Genomic DNA, 21935 nt, shown 5'->3' with positions numbered 1-21935 from the left:
CTTGCATGAGTCTAAATAGACGTATTCAGCTCTGAAAATCAGTAGGTTTGTTCAAGCTGCTCAGGGTCACACATCAAGATAAATGCTTAGAAACACTTAAGCAGAACCTATCTTCTAAAAGTCATTTCTATTGAAATACAAATTAGATGGTGGTATCTAAGAGTGTTAAAAATGTCTGGCAAGAGAACATGGTTATAGCAATGGATAATTATAAAACCACTTAACGCTTCGGAGATAGGTTAACCCTGAGTACAGCGGGTGGAAAGTTCAGACTTTATTTGGGCTATTACAGAATACTGTAAATTCACTTTAGTCTAAAAAGGGAATGCGAGAACAAAGAAAATCACAGATTATTGGTTGGTCACAAACGGTTTTTAAAAATCAATGTGACAAGTAAAAAAATACAATGCTGCATTAGATATGAAGAAAAATTATGTGCTTTCCTGAGTAATTGTTCTCATAATTGTATTGAACATTTCATTTTCTAACTTCTAAAATGATTATTTTTCTTAAGTAGAATCATTAAATATGCCCATCTCCAACCGATCAATTAAGTGAAGCAACAGCGACTAAATAGAAGTGACATCCGATGGCAACAACTGTAATAACATTTTACTAGAATGTACTTTATAATTTACCAACACAAGAAAAAGTCATTTCATGCAAGATGCAGGACCCTAGACCATAGAGAGCCCATGTATAAGATTTCATCAAACTAAACATTTTAGAAAATTCTTGTATGTATATTGTGGATGTTCTAAGCAGTTTTGAAACTTATGTACAATTTCAAGATGACACAACTAAAAGTTTGGCTTTACTAAGCCTATTTTATATGTTATTGCTTGAATGGTCACTAGCTGGTACTGTATATAATCATTATAACCTCGCTCTTCAAAATGTCAACGTTTTTTTTCTATAATAAGGCTGCAGGGAATTTAAGCAACAGCAAACACAAGCTTCTGAAAGAAATATGGAAAATGGAAATAAATAATGACTCTTCTGTAATTGACTGGGCCACAAACTAGTAGTACTCTGACATAAATCCCATGGAATACAATGTGGAGAGCTGCACAGATGCCAGATCTCCAGTACTTGTTATATGCAAAGGCCATGGGACCATTGGGGGGGGGGCATACATAGTTTATCCTAAAGATATCAATACTGCACCACTGTAGAGCCCTGCATGGGACTGTTATTTAAATCCCACTTCCGATGGATTTCTGACCATTACTGCCTGCTCCCACAAGGTTTGTGTTCCACTCCCGCAACATGCGTGTCCAATCCCGCCCACTTCCACAAACATTTTGTCACAGCTTTTAGAAATAGTACCGCACTGTGCCTTTTCATTTCCTCCTTGTGCCATTTCATCGCCCCCTTGTATCATGTTCTGGGACCTCCCGCTCCCACCCGCATCAACCTCATTATCGCCTGCAAGTTTTTCATGGGATCCCAAACCCAATGCAGGGATCTACACCTCTGCACATCTAACAGCACCAACACATTATTTAGTTTACTCCAGTGTTTTCCAAACAGTATGTCTCAAGCTGTTGTGAAACAACAACTACCAGCATGCACGAACAGTCATTTGGCTGTCCGTACATACTAGTAGTAGTAGTTTTGAAACAGCTGGAGACATACTGTTTGCAAAAATGTATCTACTCCCATGGGTTGACAGTAAAATGTAAACTACTATTGAAATCTACCACAACCAGAAAGATGTGGAAGATGTGTGACCCTTCCCTAAAGGTAATGGGGAGATTTATCAAAACCTGTGCTGAGGAAAAGTTGACCAGTTGCCCATAGTAACAAATTGGATTGCTGTTTTTATTTTTCAGAGGCATTTTTAAAAATTAAAGATGGTTGCTTTTGGTAACTGGTCAATTTTTCCTCTCCACAGGTTTTGATAAATCTCCCCCAATGTTTTCATGTGTCCTCATGTTCACACGTGCCGATTTTCGCAGCGTATTTAGCTGCGGATCCGCTGGTGAAGGCCCCGCTCTATGCTGGCTTTACATGTGCCTGCTGGTAGCGGCAATACGCCGCTACGAGCAGACACACTGCAGCGGCATACTCGCACATCGCGGCCACTCTCCCTGCTCTGAGCTAGGCAGAGAGCTCCCGCGATATGCGAGTATACTGCGACTCGCACATCGCAGTGTGCCTGCTGGTAGTGGCATATTGCCACTACGAGCAGGCACATGTAAAGCCAGCATAGAGCGGGCCTTCACCAGCGGATCTGCAGCGTAAAATACGCTGAAAATCAGCGCCTGTGAACGTACCCTTAGACAACTTGACAGGAGGCAAGCCTGGTTACTGCTTGCCTCCTGGTTCTGTCCTGTAGGATGAAAATGATGGGCACTTCATCTTTGTAAAAGGTATGTATAGTGCAACTTCAGAGCCTGGGACTAGAGATGAGCGAATTTTTTGAAAAATTCGGCTGATTCGCTGAATGAAAAAAAAATAAATCGATTTGATCCAAATAAATTCTTGGCAAATTTTTATTAGTAATGTATTTTAATAATGTGTTTAATAAAGTGTTTGTGTTTCACTTTTTTTCTAATTTTTTATATTTTTTAGGTAGTACTACTACTCCCAGCATGGAACAGACTGTTCCATGATGGGAGTAGTAATACCTGTATTTGTAATTTGTGGAGGCAGATGGCTGGGACAATAATGCATGTATGTATTTAATGTAATTGTGAAGGAAGAGGTCATTGTAATTATTAATTACGACATCGTTCTTCACAATTACCTTAAATACATACACACATTATTGTCCCGGCCATCTGCCTCCGCAAATTACAATGTGAAATATCTTTGATTTCGGATAGAAGACCTCTGGATTTTTGGTAAATTAGGGAAACTCAGACTTTTTTTGCCTACTGTTAGAGATGAGCGAAGTTACAGCAATTCGATTAGTCACGAATCTCACAGCTCGGCAGTTGCTGACTTTAGCCTGCATAAATTAGTTCAGGTTTCAGGTGCACCAGTGGGCTGGAAAAGGTGGATACAGTCCTAGGAGAGAGTCTCCTAGGACTGTATCCACCTTTTCCAGCGCACCGGAGCACCTGAAAGCTGAACTAATTTATGCAGGCTAAAGTCAGCAACCGCCGAGCCGCGAGGTTCGTGAAAAATCAAATTACTGTAACATCGCTCCTTTCTACCTACTGTATTACTGATGTCCTCGTCTCGTCTCTGACCCCCACAATTATTCATGGCAGCACATTTAAATGCTTAAAAAATTAAATAAATGGGGCTAAAAATTTAAGTGAAAATAAAAAAAATGATTTAGAACAAATACTAGAAATAAAAATTATGAAATGCACTCATTCATTTTTAATATTGAGTGCTGAATTTTCTGGTCCTTGCCCACCGAAAGAAAAAGAAAAAATGTTAATGTTCATTTTCAGGGATCAATTTATGTGGGTGGGCAGGGACCTAAAAATGTAGCAGACAATAAAATTGTAGAAAGGGGCCATTTAAATTTAAAAATATTATATTTTTTATAATTTTTTTTTTTATTAGTAATGTATTTTAATATTGGTGTTTAATAAAGTGTTTTTTTTAGGTAGTACTACTACTCCTAGCATGGAACAGACTGCTCCATGATGGGAGCTGTAGTACCTGTACTAATAGAGAGATCACAGCAGGTATCACTCCTGACACCCGATGTGATTGTCCTATCTATTGCAGAGATGGAGCGTCTTTCTCCTGCGCTCGCATCACTGCACTATACTCCAGCTGGCCAGTGATTTGAATAGAATTCCCATCACTTATTCATATTTCCCACAGAGAGCTGTGATTGGCCAGATGGTTCAGGCCAATCACAGCTCTCTTCGGGAAATATGAATACTAGGTATATATACGGCATATACTCATACTACAGTGGGACCAGAGAAAAGCGGCCAGCCGGCCACATCTATACATTATACAGGATGATTGCATCGGGTGTCAGAAGTGACACCCGCTGTGATCTGTCTATTAATGCAGGTACTACAGCTCTCAGCATGGAGCAGAGTGTGCTCCATGTTGGGAGCAGTAGTACCTGCAGTTAAGGACAGATCACAGCAGGTGTCACTCGTGACACACGATGCGATCGTCCTATCTATTGCAGAGATGGAGCGGCTTTCTCCTGCGCTCGCATCACTGCACTATACTATGGCTGGCCAGTGATGTGAATAGAATTCACATCACTTATTCATATTTCCCGCAGAGAGCTGTGATTGGCCAGATGGTTCCAGCCACTCACAGCTCTCTGCGGGAAATATCAATAATAGGTATATATACGGCATATACTTATACTACAGTGGGACCCGCTGCGATCGTCCTATCTATAGCAGAGATGCGAGCACAGGAGAAAGCCGTTCGCATCTATACATTATACAGGCCGATCGTAGGGTGTTGCTAATGAAATTAATGCGCCTTGATCACTTTCTAGGCAGCATTAAGGTTCACCTTAAGAGAGGTCGGCAACACATTAGCCAACTTGGGTGGGGCTTATAGCCTGCCTCCCTCCTCCCATTGTATGTGTGCCCAGCCTGCCTCCCTCCTCCCATTGTATGTGTGCCCAGCCACTGGAGGTAACTGGGAGCAGGCTATGAGTCAGACATAATGCTGCTGTAATTGCAATTGCGAATTGTAATTCGCTCATCTCTACCTGGGATATGTGCTAGACTATGGCCTTTAAGCTGAGGATTATGTGCAAATCCATCGCAAGTGTATGGGACTTCCACCAAATTCATAGATTGGACCCCTCCCTGTAATTGCACTTTAACCCTTACCTGGGGTTGTGATTATTACATTATGTGAAACTATTTGACAGACTATCTTTAAATTTCATCCTCCAGAATGTTATCTAAAATAGCTGTTCACGATTATAATATTATATAATACTGAAAAATATACCTTAACAATAATATAATCTCAGGAACAAGTGGTGAAATAATTTTAAATGCACTAACACGGTTCACCGATGTCTCCTAGTATACAGTACAACAAACACAATATCTTGGGATATATACGAGCGCAGAAGATTTAATGCTTACAACAAAAATACAATTTTTGTGTGATGAAAAAAGTTTATGCTCATGGGATGCTTATACAGCATTTTTAGGACACTTCCATGTTTCAAAATAATGTTTTCTTTTCTATTTTACTCATGAATGCTAGCCTGAAACACAACAGTTTTAGGATGAATTATTAGCAGCACATATCACAATGACATCTATCGCACTCAGCACCTCGATGCATCACTTATTCTAAGTCAATTTGCTTCAAAAGTCCAAACAAAACCTGCTAGATCTTAAACATAATCAATAATGGATCAATGGATCAAATTTGAACAAAGGTCAAATGGCATCAAGTGGACATAAAAGACAATTTTGCTGAACCCTCAAAATAAGACAAAGCCATAAATGTCAAAACCTCGGCAGCAAAAGTAAGTACACCCCTATGTGGCAGTGTCCAAATTGGCCCAAAGTTTCAAAATTTTGTGTGGCCACCAATATTTTAAGACTTTTGGGCATTGAGTTGCCACTAGAGTCCTCTTCTTTTCCATGATAACACCACGGCTTCAGTATGTCACAGTACACTCCCACTACTATGCTTGACTGTAGGCAAGACACACTTGTCTCTGTAATTCTTACCTGGTTGCCACCACACACGCTTAACACCATCTAAACCAAATAAGTTTAATCTTTGTCTCAGCTGACCATGGGACATGGTTCCAGTAATCCATGTCCTTAGTCTGTTAAACAGCATGTAGCACAAGAAAGACCTAAAGTATTGTCAAACACCCCTCCCCAACCTCTTTATGGTGCTGCAAATACTGCTGTCCGATTCCCTTTAAGGACACAGACCATTTTGGCCTTAAGGACACAGCCAATTTTATTTTTGAGTTGCTCTCAACCTACCTAATGTGCGTAGATGAAAGAGAAAGCAGTCGGCAACTAACCACAATGGCTGCTGTCGCCTTATTGTACCCCCCACCGCGTCCCTCCCTGACAAATACTGTCTGTATATGTGAGTATGCATTAATAAAAGAAGATACCTGAAGATGTGGTGAGTTGCCGACTGCTTTCTCTTTCATCTACGTACATCAGCATTTGCATATTTATTTGTCAGAGCACCACTCACTCTTAATACCAGCGCTTCCAGTACCCTACGATCTACCGCTTTTTAGGTACAATACTCAGTAGTGCCGACTGCCTTCACTCCTTATCTTACCTACCTAAACTGACACAGAAAGATGGAAGCACTATACACCTCTCTGCCCGTCAGTACAACAGAAAACTAAAAGGACTATGGGGAATATTTATCAAAACCTGTGCAGAAGAAAAGTTGACCAGTTGCCCATAGCAACCAATCAGATTTCTTCTTTAATTTATAAAAAAAAATAAAAATAAAAGCAGCAATCTGGTTGCTCTGGGCAAATAGTAAACATTTTCTCTGCACAGGTTTTGATAAATCTTCCCCTATGATGCAGTTAGGACACAGCCTTGAGGCCCAACCAGTTGCTTACATACAGAATTTTTTTCTTCACGGTAAAGCACAAAGCAGTCTAGATTAGTACATATAACCAGGGCTCAAGTCGTGCAGGAACTAGTGGGAACGGAGTTACTGCACTTTTTCCACAGTAGGAACGCAGTTCCCATTAGCAGGAGTCCTGCAGCCCTTAAAAGGGGTACTCCGCCCCTAGACATCTTATCCCATTATCCAAAGGATAGGGGATAAGATGTGTAATCGCGCAAGCTCAGCTGTGGCACCTCAGACATCCGGTGGATGGAGTGAACTTTGCTCCATGCAGAATGACTGGCGAAGGAGGGTAGAGGCTCGTGACGTCACGGCCACAGCCCCTCAATGCAATGCTATGGCAGGGGGTATGACGGCCGTCATGCCCCCTCCCATAGACTTGAATTGAGGGGCTGTGGCCGTGACATCACGAGCCTCCGGTGCTGCACCCAATGCTCTAAACGAATGACGGGTGCAGCAGGGAGAATGCGGGGGTCCACAGCTCCCACACTTTCCCACACTTTTTTTTCCCAGGACCTGACCCCCGCATATAACTGATGCTCTGATTAAGGTGTTGTGGAACATGTGACCTTCACAGACCTAGCATTGCCAGCATCGTAACTTGCTCTAATACTGCACCTATATTCCAGCAATATATTCTAATTTTGTACAGTTTTTTTCAGGAGTAAGAAAATAAATAAACAAACAAACAAACAAAATTAAAAATACTGGGACTTTTCTCCAATCCAATAAGCTCCACAGCTTAAATTCACATCTAAAAGTTAAAAAATCAGCTTTAAAAACAATGTAAAGGTAGGATTCCCCCATGAAATAACATCACCCAGATTACATAACCTGCCAATTGTGCTAATAATTAATAAACCGCTGCCAATTCTGTTTTCTACCTTTCTCATCGAGTCATCAGGGAAAACAACGCTGGCGATTGTCACGCAAATGTGCTCCATGTCCTTGGGTTCTCTGTGTTATTTGTCGGTGAGCGGTGAATCGCCTAATTGTGTAAACAGGTGCTTTCTGTTGCTAAGTGATCATAATTAAAGTTCTGCTGGAAACGCAGCTAAGTGTCTGCACCTGCATTAAGAGAACGTGTCCTACACAATCCGATCTGCGGAGACAATACACAGGCCAGATTCCCCCAGAAACCCAATGTCATCTTACCAGAGACACTTTTGTCAGAACACATTAATAGAAGTGCAGTACATTTTGTCAGATGAGGTCACCTTTTGTATCAGTTTCCAGAGCCTCGCTGACATGATTCTGTATGCTACTGTTCTGATCATTAAGGTTTGTATGCAAAACAGGCAGAGAGAGGATGCAATTAGCTGCATTTACATATTTGACAATGTAATTACTAATTAAATCAACTAACATTTGGCAGATGCTAAATATAAAGTGGAAAAAAAAGAGGATGAATTGACATTGCCACATTTAAATAACATTATGAGCATGTACACGACCCAGTAGACCAGGGGCTCCAGTCTTCCACCTACTGAATATTCTGCAAGGTCTTTGTTTCTTCCTTATCTACTGTCGCTAGGAAAGCCCTAAGGACAATTACATTTTAAATTGGTCTCAAGTCAATAATAAAAAGCAGTGAAATGTCTTGGCATAGCATACTTCTACCTGCCTCTCACCCTACTCTTGAACAGGGAGTAAGTAGTATCATATGCAGTTCTGAGACACGAAAACGAATGGAATTTACATAAACATATACTGTATATACTCGAGTATAAGACGAGTTTTTCAGCACGATTTTTCGTGCTGAAAACGCCCTCCCTCGGCTTATACTCGAGTGAACTCTCCGCCTGTCAATCCCTTCTCAGTGGTCTTTAACCTGCGGACCTCCAGATGTTGCAAAACTACAACTCCCAGCATGCCTGGACAGCCATCGGCTGTCCGGGCATGCTGGGAGTAGTAGTTTTGAAACATCTGGAGGTCTGCAGCTTGAAGACCACTGCGGCCTTAGTCATCATCCAGACCCCCCCTTTAGTTTTCTACTCACCTCCCCTCGATGGGAAGGAAGGGTGAGCTGGTCCAGGCTATCTATGCTGCAGGGACCGTCCAGTGGGGAGGGTTAGTCGTTCCGGGCTGTCCATTTTCACCGGGAGGCCCTCTTCTCCGCTCCGGGCCGGCCCCGGCCTAGTGACGTTGCCTTGACGATGCACAGGGAAGTTTTGCAACCTCTGGAGGTCAGCAGGTTGAAGACCACTGATTAAGGGATTGACAGGCGGTGATGATGACGGGGGTGATCATGACGGGGGGGGGGGGGGTGATCATGACGGGGGGGGGGTGATCATGACGGGGGGGTGTTGATCATGACGGGGGGGTGTTGATCATGACGGGGGGGGTGATCATGACGGGGGGGGGTGATCATGACGGGGGGGTGATCATGACGGGGGGGGTGATCATGACGGGGGGTGATCATGACGGGGGGTGATCATGACGGGGGGTGATCATGACGGGGGGGGTGATCATGACGGGGGGGGTGATAATGACGGGGGGGGTGATAATGACGGGGGGTGATAATGACGGGGGGTGATAATGACGGGGGGTGATAATGACGGGGGGTGATAATGACGGGGGGTGATAATGACGGGGGGTGATAATGACGGGGGGTGATAATGACGGGGGGTGATAATGACGGGGGGTGATAATGACGGGGGGGTGATAATGACGGGGGGGTGATAATGACGGGGGGGTGATAATGACGGGGGGGTGATAATGACGGGGGGTGATAATGACGGGGGGTGATAATGACGGGGGGTGATAATGACGGGGGGTGATAATGACCGGGGGGTGATAATGACCGGGGGGTGATAATGACGGGGGTGATAATGACAGGGGGGGTGATAATGACAGGGGGGGTGATAATGACAGGGGGGTGATAATGACAGGGGGGTGATAATGACAGGGGGGTGATAATGACAGGGGGGTGATAATGACAGGGGGGGGGGGGATGATGACAGGGGGGGGGGGGGATGATGACAGGGGGGGGGGATGATGACAGGGGGGGGGGATGATGACAGGGGGGGGGGATGATGACAGGGGGGATGATATATTTCCCACCCTAGGCTTATACTCGAGTCAATTTTCCTGGGTTTTTGGGGTAAAGAATCGAAACTAAGCAACAATTTTGATACAGAACTCGAAGAAAAATCTTTTGGCTTTTATTTTTGCACTAAAGTACAGATCATGTCTGTATATGAAGAATGATTGCTGCTTGTGTTTACAGGTTGTAGCTATGTATTTCATTTATTTGTAAAAACTTTTCAGGGGCTTTAAATTGAAGGCTTCACGTACTGACCATGCGTAATAAAGCAGGATATGTGCCCTTTCTGACAGCTACAATTGACAGAGAAAAGTCAGATTATTCCAGTCTCTAGGAAGTGGTAAGTCAGTGCATCCTCCTAGACCCCAGAGAGACAGGGAAGATGTATATAGAGATGAATGTGTGTATACTACAGTACAAGGGAGCTGCCATTGACTAATCCACAATAAAAAAAACTCATGAGATGATCTGGCTCCTTGTTACCCAGTCTATACAGCAAGAGGACGAGGGGTCAATGCCTTAAGGGTCAATGTAAAAACTGGTATAATTCAATATGTATTTTTAACGATCATAAAAAACACAGCCAGAAATACATTTATATCCAAAACATGATTCAATTAACATCAAATTATACTACTTCTTGATACTAAAAAAATAAAACATTTGAAAAAGTCTATGCAAAAGAAGTTGGGGCAAATTTTATCTACATTGCATTTGCATTATCTGTTGCCCTTAGACCAGACAAACCATCTCTAACTCTGTCTGCTTCTGTCACTCTAGCTACTCCCCATTCCCCTCTCCACAGACTTCTATTGGCAGCTATAACCTGATAATAGAGTGAGTTCTCTCTTGAAATGGACTTTTAAAGTAAATGATGAAGTTAAATTTAGGATGGGGGGGGGGGGGGGGTTAGTAAGAAGTCTGAAGAGCTGAAGAGGCATCTATCTGATAACATTGATAACATACCTTTCAAAGCTTTTTGTATCCACATGTTCTATTAATTTGTACAAATTTAGATAAGGCAGTGCCCAAGTAAGAGATCATGCTCTTACACTGCGGAATTGAGAAGAGTGCCTTATATAAATAATAATAAGAAAGAAAAATACAAACCCAATAATAAGCTCTAAAAAACAACGTTAAAGTGATTCTGATGTCTAAGCCTAAGGCTATTTGACCAAGTTATCGTTGCTGAGCTTGACAGAGCATGCATGTTTATTTCAATAGGAAAATAAGAACCTCTCCAGGCAATGAAGGACTGGGCATGCTAAAATGGATTCACTTACCGTACATACTGAAAACCTTCCCAGTAAACATCCTGTATATGTAAGAGAGGCCTATTAAACCAGATGATTCTTTTCCCTGTAGCTTTGCCCACTTTGTCAGGTACTGCCCTGCCCCCGCTGTCTGACCGATGATGTCCCGTTTACAATGTCTTGGTTTAGATTGTGCGTGCACTTCATGCACATGGATAGAAACTGGGGAACACATGTACACTCTGTGTTGTTAAGGAGGACCTGTGGTCACTCAAAAAAACATTAGTTAAATGTATCCTTTAGCAGGCTTAGGGGGAACTAATTACAAACCCTTTTATAGCATGTCAATACCCCATCCCCCCAACCCCCCTTTAACTTCAGCGCTGCTGTGCTCAGTGAACAGCACTGAATGCAGGCCCCAGACATTAAATATTCACAATTACAGTAACTATTACAGTAACCCCACTGAACGCAGCCCATATTAGGATCACATATCTGACAGGTTGCCTCAAGTGTCAAAAGAGCTACACAAAGCACTATAACTCCGTAACAAGGAGGGGGCATAAACTATAAAAAGGAATGTGATCAGGCCACGCTAAGTTACCTAAAGGATACAATAACTCACTTTGCTGACCAAAGGTAAGTTGATGAACATCGTAACTTATAAATGTTTTGAAGAAACTGCATCTCAACTGGATTCACGTACTCGCCAGTGCACAGTCCATTCAATCACTGGGGTGCTTGGAGTTTGACCCTCACCAATCTTAGAACAATGGCCTTTGCTATATTATATATTAATTATATATATTTGCTATATTAATGCTGTTAATAATAATAATAATAATAATATAACAGTTACAGAAATGTTACTTATCCTAGCACAGAATATGTTGAAAATAAAAGTTACAAGAACTTCACTTATTTGGTTACAGTCGCCTCTCTTTTTGGGAATTGTCATTAAAGCCCAGTTGTTCTGCAGGACTTATTGCGATGATTCCCAGGGCGCACATTTTTATGAAGCAATTCTATTTCAGAAATGTGATTTTTAATCATCTGTGAAGAATGTGGTTATTGCTCAATCTGTGCCGCACTCTGTCAGGACACATTGCTTTTCTCATGGCGTGTGGGAGATAATTGTAAGAGCAAGATACTATCTGGATCTAAGTACAAGAGAATTATTTATTTGGGGATAATAGATCTGCACTGGTTAAATTAGTTCTAACTAAAGCATGTGATTAATGAGCGGGACTGAAGCAAGGACATTCTAACTTGTTCAGTAGAAAGGATAGACCTTTTCAAGATGAATATGTTACCATTAAGACATAAGGGAAATCTAATTAAAAAGGTAGGATCAACAATAAAAGCAGTCATGGAAATAAACAACTAGAAAAGAGAACCATAATATCATAAGCTCAACCTAAAAACTATACATTTTATTTTCTTGATATTTGTTACCCTAGACCTTTCTTTTTCGACTAATTATAAAAATTTTACTTGATTATTTTATAACTAATACTCTATCTACAGTCATGGCCGTAAATGTTGGCACCCCTGAAATTTTTCTAAAAAATGAATTATTTCTCACAGGAAAGGATTGCAGTAACACATGTTTTGTTATACACATGTTTATTCCCTTTGTGTGTATTGGAACTAAACCAAAAAAGGGAGGAAAAAAAGCAAATTGGACATAATGTCACACCAAACTCCAAAAATGGTCTGGACAAAATTATGTGCACCCTTTGAAAATGGTGGAAAAATAAGATTGTTTCAAGCATGTGATGCTCCTTTAAACTCACCTGGGGCAAGTAACAAGTGTGAACAATATAAAAATCACACCTGCAAGCAGATAAAAAGGAGAGAAGTTCACTTAGTCTTTGCATTGTGTGTCTGTGTGTGCCACACTAAGCATGGACAACAGCAAGAGGAGAAGAGAACTGTCTGAGGACTTGAGAACCAAAATTGTGGAAAAATATTAACACTCAAGATTACAAGTCCATCTCCAGAGATCTAGATTTGCCTTTGTCCACAGTGCGCAACATTATAAAGAAGTTTGCAACCCATGGCACTGTAGCTAATCTCCCTGGGCGTGGACAGGAGAGAAAAATTTATGAAAGGTGTTAACGCAGGATAGTATGGATGGAGGCTAAGCAGCCTCAAACAAGTTCCAAAGATATTCAAGCTGTTCTGCAGGCTCAGGGAGCATCAGTGTCAGCGTAAACTATCCGTCGACATTTAAATGACATGAAACGCTATGGCAGGAGGACCCCACTGCTGACACCGAGATCTAAAAAAGAAGGACTACATTTTGCCAAAATGAACTTGAGTAAGCCAAAATACTTCTGGGAAAACATCTTTTGGACAGATGAGACCAAGATAGAGCTTTTTGGTAAAGCACATCATTCTATTGTTTACCGAAAATGGAATGAGGCCTACAAAGAAAAGAACACAGTACTTACAGTGAAATATGGGGGAGGTTCAATTATGTTTTGGGGTTGTTTTGCTGCCTCTGGCACTGGGTGCCTTGAGTGAGTGCAAGGCATCATGAAATCTGAGGATTACCAATGGATTCTGGGTCGCACTGTACAGCCCAGTGTCAAAAAGCTGGGTTTGCGTCCAAGATCTTGGGTCTTCCAGTAGGACAATGACCCCAAACATACGTCAAAAAGCACCCAGATATGGATGGCAACAAAGCGCTGGAGAGTTCTGAAGTGGCCAGCAATGAGTCCAGATCTAAATCCTATTGAACACCTGTGGAGAGATCTTAAAATTGCTGCTGGGAAAAGGCGCCCTTCTAATAAGAGAGACCTGGAGCAGTTTGCAAAGGAAGAGTGGTCCAACATTCCGGCTGAGAGGTGTAAGAAGCTTATTGATGGTTATAGGAAGCGACTGATTTCAGTTATTTTTTCCAAAGGGTGTGCAACCAAATATTAAGTTAAGGGTGCCAATAACTTTATCCAGCCCATTTTTGGAGTTTGATGTGACATTATGTTCAATTAGCATGTTCCCTCTTTTTTGGTTTAGTTCCAATACACACAAAGGGAATAAACATGTGTATAGCAAAACATGTTTTACTGCAATCCTTTTCTGTGAGGAATACTTGATTTTCTAGAAAAATTTCAGGGGTGCCAAGAGCTATATATATATGATGGATAGATACAGTCAACATGGCCGTAAATGTTGGCACCCCTGAAATTTTTCAAGAACATGAAGTATTTCTCACAGAAAAGGATTGCAGTAACACATGTTTATTCACTTTGTGTGCATTGGAACTAAACCAAAAAAGGGAGGAAAAAAGCAAATCGGACATAATGTCCCCCCAAACTCCAAAAATGGTCTGGACAAAATTATTGGCACCCTTTACTTAATATTTGGTTGCACACCCATTGGAACAAATAACTGAAATCAGTCGCTTCCTACAACCATCAATGAGCTTCTCACACCTCTTAGCCAGAATGTTGGACCACTCTTCCTTTGCAAACTGTTCCAGGTCTCTTATTGGTAGGGCGCCTTTTGCCAACAGCAATTTTAAGATATCTCCACAGGTGTTCAATGGGATTTAGATCTGGACTCCTTGCTGGCCACTTCAGAACATAATAAACTAGAACACAAGTATATTAGAAAGTAAAGAAAATGTCTTAAATATGGCCTTTTGTTTAAATCAAGTTTATGTTCAACGTATATCTTTTTTATTTAGGTACTAGCTGAGTACCCGGCGTTGCCAGTTTTTTCCTTTCTAATCCTTGTTCTGGAGGAAAATCAACAAAGGAGGAAGCTTTTGACTTCATATTCCATCCTCATATCTTGTTGTCATATCCCAACCCCATATCCCATCCTCGTATCTCAACCTCCTATCCCGACCCCCTATCACCATGCCTGATGAAGCTGCTTTCCCACAGCGAAACGTGTTGCCTCTTGGGAAATAAACTACGTCAATTTTATCTGATCTCCATTCCTTTTGTATCCTGCGCTACGTGGAGTCGACGTTCTCCTTGAAGCCAGACCGATTGAACATCCTCCTATCCCGTCCTTCACATACATTTCCTGTAGATTTACATGGGACTTTAAACAAAAACCCCAACCCTTACAAATGGGGGTAGTTAAGGGTTAAATTAACTATCCTATATTTTAAGTGGACATATAAGTAACATGTGACGAAGTATTATCGAAATATCTCCAGCCGTTTGAAAGTTATGCAGTAACATATTTCCCATAGACTTGTATGGGACTTTAAAGGGTACTCTGGTGCTTAGACACCGGCGACTACAGGGTGGGTGGCGTGTGACGTCACGCCCCCGCCCCGTGTGATGTCACGCTCCACCCCTCAATGCAGGCCTACGGGAGGAGGCGTGATAGCTGTCACGCCCCCTCCCGTAGGCTTGCATTGAGGGGCGGAACGTGACATCACACGGGGGCAGGGGGCGTGACGTCACACGCTGCCGGCCCTGTATTCGCCGGTAATCAGTCCCGGAGCGAACACGCTCCGGGGACTTACAAACAGGGTGTCGTGTGCATGATCCCGGGGGTCCCCAGCAGCGCGACTCCCGCGATCAGGCATCTTATCCCCTATACTTTGGATAGGGGATAAGATGTCTAAGCACCGGAGTACCCCTTTAAACAAAAACCCCGACCCTGGCAAATGGGGGTGAGTAAGGGTTAAATGACCTATCCTATGTTTGTTGTTGACATATAAGTAACATGTGTGCCAAGTTTCATTTTAATATCTTTAGCCGTTTGGATGTGATGCTGGAACATACACACACACACATTGAGTTTTATATATATACTAGCTGAGTACCCGGCGTTGCCCGGTTTTTCCTTCCTAATCCTTGTTGGGGAGGAAAATAAACAAAGGAGGAAGCTTTTGACTTCATATCCCGTCCTCATATATTGTTGTCATATCCGGACCTCCTATACCATCATCATATCGCGACCTCCTATCCCGACTTCCTATCCCGGTCCTCCTCTCCCGGTCCTCCTATGCCGACCTCCTACATCTACCTCCTATCCCGACCAGTAATATGTGTAGCAGTTATTGAAATATCTCCAGCCGTATGGAAGTTATGTGGGAACATACATTTCCCATTGATTTGCATGGCACTTTAAACAAAAACCCTGACCCTCACCAATGGGGGTAGTTAAGGGTTAAATTAACTATCTTATATTTTAAGTGGATATATAAGTAACATGTGACCAAGTATTATCAAGATATCTCAAGCCGTTTGGAAGTTATGCAGTAACATATATTTCCCATAGACTTGAATGGGACTTTAAACATAAACCCTGCCCCTGGCAAATGGGGGCGAGTAAGGGTTAAATCACCTATCCTATGTTTGTTGCTGACATATAAGTAACATGTATGCCAAGTTTCATGTTAATATCTTTAGCCGTTTGGACGTGATGCTGGAACATACACACATACATACACACGTTGAGATATATTATATATATATATTATTTCATTTCTAATTTTTCATGGCATTATCTTCATTTTAAAATAATGCAGAAATCTTTTAGACTGACCACCGAGCCTAACAATAGACTGACTGATTACTGTTCTGCAGAGATCATTTCTAGGCAGTCATATCATCATCATCATCTCAGACAGGATTATAAAAGAATTTGACACTTGTAATATAAAGCTGCAGGTGGATAATACAGGGCCCAACCCATGATAATAGGTGATGGTCAGAGCTCACCTCTTCCCTGTCCTTGCACAGTGATCTCTGCATTGAAGAGTAGCAGCTCAGGTAACGTGACTGCCCTATAGTATATACAGAATGGAAAATATAGAAATAAATTACTATTTGAGAGCCAGCATTTCAGGATAACTCTTTGGCATCATTTCTTTCTTTTTTTTCGGATAAGAGCCAGATATTGAAAAATGCTTTTTTTTCTACTTCTATTTTTTATTTAGCTTTTAGTACATTATTACGGGGGTTGGCCCCTTGCCTGAGCTATTTCCAACTGCATTTAGAGATATGCTTTACTGCAAGCCCCAGGGCACAATGATCCTATTCATGTCTATGGAAGAGTTTTCTAGGCATGATGACCTGTGCAGAGGTCATTGTTCAGGGAGGAAGGGGGCTGGGCTGAGCTGGGACCCCCACCAACTATGAATGGTCTGTTTCTGTGTTGTCTGGCTCAGAAATGCCAGGTCCAGGCCAAATCAAAGACCATCTCCACACTCCAGGGTGCACAATGTAGTAATAGCACCATTTTGCACGCAATGTACTTATAGCACAATTAACTTTATTAATGCAACGTGTTTCGGCTCTGTCACACCAGAGCCATGATCCGGCATAACTATCTGTTGAACATTCTTGTACCCCATTTCTCTACCACTTGCCTAAAATTCATCAATGGGACATCAATCATTGGTGATCTTCTAAAATCCCATTAAAGGATGAATATAGTTTTTTAACGTCCCTTTATGAAAATACCCGTATATCCCGGCGTATAAGACTACTTTTTAACCCCGAATTTTCTTCTGAAAAGTCGGGGGTCGTCTTATACGCTGGGTATTGAGGTCCAGGATAGGAAAACTTCTGATTATCTGCCCAGGCCGGCTCCCGTGTGTGGCTGCAGGCGGCGGCCAGCCAGAACAAGTAAAAACTAATACTGTATACTAAAAACCAGGGGGCCTCCAGCTGTTGTGAAACTACAACTCCTAGCATGGCAAAGGCAGTCTGGGCATGCTGGGAGTTGTAGTTTTACAACAGCTGGAGGCCCCCTGGTTTTTAGTATACAGTATTAGTTTTTACTTGTTCTGGCTGGCCGCCGCCTGCAGCCACACACGGGAGCCGGCTCGGGCAGATAATCATAGGTATTCCTATGCCGGACATCCCTGTGTCCCGTAAAATCTTTTCGGGACATAAGGATGTCCGCCGGTTACTTACCATTCCCCGGCGTCCTCCTGCGGTCTGGTCCTCCGTCTCTATGGTTGTACGCACGGGACGTCAGTGACGTCACGTGCCTACAACCATAGAGGCAGAGGAGCGCAGGACCAGGAGGAAGCGCGCTGACCGGGGCCTGGTGAGTGACCGGCCGTGCTATAGCCATAGCAGTAGATGGTGACCCGGGCCGGAGGAGCGGTGATCGGAACACTGTGGGGGCAGACCAGTACAGACATACAGCCTGCAGCCATACACTGTATATGGCTGGAAGATGTAAGTCTGTTGGGGGGAGCTGCCGACTAATGTGGGGGGAGCTGCCTACTAATGTGGGGGGAGCTGCCTACTAATGTGGGGGGAGCTGCCTACTAATGTGGGGGGAGCTGCCTACTAATGTGGGGGGAGCTGCCTACTAATGTGGGGGGAGCTGCCTACTAATGTGGGGGGAGCTGCCTACTAATGTGGGGGGAGCTGCCTACTAATGTGGGGGGAGCTGCCTACTAATGTGGGGGGAGCTGCCTACTAATGTGGGGGGAGCTGCCTACTAATGTGGGGGGAGCTGCCTACTAATGTGGGGGGAGCTGCCTACTAATGTGGGGGGAGCTGCCTACTAATGTGGGGGGAGCTGCCTACTAATGTGGGGGGAGCTGCCTACTAATGTGGGGGGAGCTGCCTACTAATGTGGGGGGAGCTGCCTACTAATGTGGGGGGAGCTGCCTACTAATGTGGGGGGAGCTGCCTACTAATGTGGGGGGAGCTGCCTACTAATGTGGGGGGAGCTGCCTACTAATGTGGGGGGAGCTGCCTACTAATGTGGGGGGAGCTGCCTACTAATGTGGGGGGAGCTGCCTACTAATGTGGGGGGAGCTGCTGACCTAATGTGGGGGGAGCTGCTGACCTAATGTGGGGTGAGCTGCTGACCTAATGTGGGGTGAGCTGCTGACCTAATGTGGGGTAACTCCCGACCTATTGTGGGGGAGCTGCCTACTATTGTGGGGGAACATAATGCCTACCTAATGTGGGGGGAACTACAAGGTACCGTACATCGCGGTAGGAGGGTAGTCTTATATGGCGAGTATATCCCAAACTCTATATTTTAAGTGTAAAAGTTGGGGGTCGTCTTATACGCCAAGTCGTCTTATACGCCGGCATATACGGTATCTCACTTGAACTAGGTTAGAGGCCACTGAGTTCTATTTAAGAAAATAACCTTCCTTTGAGGAGAAGCAGACTGACTTTCTATTAAGTGGTTTACATTTTTTTTTACTGACACACAATGCACTCTCATTTGAATACAAGCTGTTCCATCAGGCTATGGGGACTCAGGCCACATCCTGTTATGAAAATTTGTTCATGTGGCGGTTTGAGTTCCTAATCATACATGGGTTCTCTTGGTCGCAAACAAACATCATGGATGAATTATACTGCATGTATGCATTAATAAATGCTATATGTATTAACTGATAAACAGATAAGTATTTTATTATTATAATGGAGTACTCCGCCGAAAAACATCTAAGATGTCCGATCGCGGGGGTCCCGCCGCTGGGGGATCCCCAAAATCTGACGCAGCACCCCAGTCATCCGTGTCCTGAGGGAACTCCGCTCCGGATGACTGGCGACTACAGCTGCCACACCCCCTCCATTCATATCTATGGGAGGAGGCGTGACAACTACGTACTAGCCGACACGCCCCCCTCCCATAGACATGAATGGAGGGGGTGTGGCGTGACATCATGAACACGGAAGCTCCAAGCTTCCGTGTTTCCGAAGACGCCGCAGGCCTGGATATCGCGGAGGTCCCGCCGCTGGGGATAGGGGATAACATATTTTTCAGCAGAGTACCCCTGTAATGTATGGATTGGATCCATTGTTTACAGGTGTTATTGGAAACTTGGAAGGGATGTCATGGGGGGAGGGGTTATGTGTTATTTAATACTGTTTTATTGTTTTATGTGGTATGCCTAATGAAGACTGGCGTGACAAAAAAAACATGCCGCATTAATAAAGTTAGTAGTGCTATAACTATATCATGAGCAACCCTCTGATTGAGTGGAAATATACAGCAGTCACTACACCCTGGATTGTGGAGATGGTCTTTCCTTTGTCTTGGTTCTGACGTTTCTGAATTTCAGTTCGCATCTCTGCTGTGCCAGAAGTGTGGTTCCATAAGGAGCTGCAGCAACCCATATGTTTTTGACGTACATTAGAGTGGTGCCTAATGGTACACTTTTGGGCCCCCTAAGCATCTGCACTGACCGACTGACGATAACACGTTAGAAAGCGCTCCTCCATACTTTTTGTCTTTTTAATCTATGTTATAATATTTTATAACAAAAATGTAAAGCATGAAAAAAGAAAATCACCAAAAATTCTTAAAAAAACATGAACATAAAAAGTTGATTTACACAATATGTAATTTTCTAATGACACATTTGCTTTGAAGATTAGAGGGGTATTGTGTTGACAGCACTGTGTTGAAACCACTTTGCCCAACCCATGTACAAGACTCAAGTTAACACACTGTATATTCTGTACACAGCTTCTACAGTTAAAGTATACATTCAGGAAAAAGACTGAACGCTAGAAGTCTATGTTTGGGCTATAGTAGTCATTATTAGTCTATGTTTGGGATATAAAAGAGACATCTTATCCCCTATCCAAAGGACAGGGGATAAGATGTCTGATCGCGAGGGGCCCGCCGCTGGGAACTCCTGCGAATTCCGTAATTCTGGGCTGCTGCTTCAGACTGGAAATGTGATGTCACACCAAGCCCCCACGAGATATCATGCCACACCCCCTCCATTCAGGTCTGGGTGCTGCACGGAGATCGCGGGGGTCCCATCAGCAGGCTCGATGTCTATGAGTGGAATACCCCTTTAAAGTGAACAAGCCTGCCATGAGTATGTAGCATTATAAATTGGAATACATTTTAAAGTAGCACAGAAACGTGAATGGGTCCTCGGTGGTCTATACTGGAACAGCTAATTATAAAAGTAAAATTATTAACAATTGAATTCTCTATAACACAAAGCGATAAGTAAACAAGAACGGCTGTATTCCTTCACTTTTAAGAAACTGCTTGCGAGGAAAATAGGTTTACAAGAGCAAGAATAAAAATACACGACGAGCACTGCATACAGTAAAGAGGATGATGAAAACAATTTAATATTTGGCTTTGTAATGTAATTACTATAGGGGGAAAAGAAGAAGAAAATCACATGCCCTTCCCTTGGCTGGCTATTCCCAAGAGATATTTCTGCAACAAACCTTAAAATAATAATAGCTGCACAGAACCGCAACAGTCTCAGACCAGACTTTTATTTTAAAGATTAAACAAAACTCTGAAATAAAAATAAAAATAAAAGAAAAGATACATTTTTTTCTCCAACAAAGCGCACACAATACTATTTGAAGGTGAATCGAATGGCACAGCCAGCCTAATTCTTCACAGCAGGGCTTAACAAATCTGCTGGGCAACAGATTTGCTGAAATATGCAATGTGTCTATTTTTCCCCCCTCAAAGAGACTTCACTACACAGCATATTCCTACTATACCTGCAAAACAATAATAAATGGAAATTAAGTTACCTGTTTCTAATAGATCCGCCTTTAGCAATTTCACACTCCAAAGGTCAGATTAATCTGGAAAATTAGAAATAAAATAAAAAATTAGAAAGGTTTCCCAGATACAAAGCAAACGAGTGACACTGTAAAATATGTATTTATATAATTGTTAATAACAATATCTGGAAAAATCACTAAGATAATGCCGTTAAATAGTGATTTGGGTCATCCAATGATTTGGATCAATATCAAGTAATGAAACTAAGATAACCACTAGGTCCCCAGGGCTGTCTCACTTATTTGGCAAGGGGATGGATATTCAGGAGCCACAAAAACTGGCCATGAAATGAATGTGGCTCTCAAGTCACATTGTGGTCACCTTGACACATTGAAAATACAGTCCGATCTGCAGGCAGCATGACATAGAGCAAGAGCAGCTTAGCAAAGTCAAATATAGTTTTGTGGGAAAAGTTCCAGAAGAATCTCACTTGCCGAGGTTGGACATCGATGCAGCCAGTGATTAGCTGAGCATCAGTCCGACGCGTTGACCCCTGCCAATAAGGAATAGGTCCGCATGGGAGGACAGAGTAGGGATATACCCCAGGCACCGGGGGAGCCGCAGGAGGTGAGGGTTTATTTTTTTATGCA

General features: G+C 42.8%; 1 long non-coding RNA gene across 1 annotated transcript in view; it reads right to left on the bottom strand.

Annotated features, from left to right (window-relative positions):
- LOC130355371 (uncharacterized) overlaps positions 1-21935 on the bottom strand; it is a 330001-nt gene that overhangs the window by 54762 nt on the left and 253304 nt on the right. The window contains exon 3 of the long non-coding RNA XR_008888489.1: positions 21312-21365. This is a non-coding gene — a long non-coding RNA (uncharacterized LOC130355371). The remainder of the gene's footprint in view (positions 1-21311; positions 21366-21935) is intronic.

The sequence above is a fragment of the Hyla sarda genome, chromosome 2 (assembly GCF_029499605.1).
Source record: "Hyla sarda isolate aHylSar1 chromosome 2, aHylSar1.hap1, whole genome shotgun sequence".
NCBI classification, from domain to species: Eukaryota; Metazoa; Chordata; class Amphibia; order Anura; family Hylidae; genus Hyla; species Hyla sarda.
This window is presented reverse-complemented; position numbering and strand designations above follow the sequence as displayed.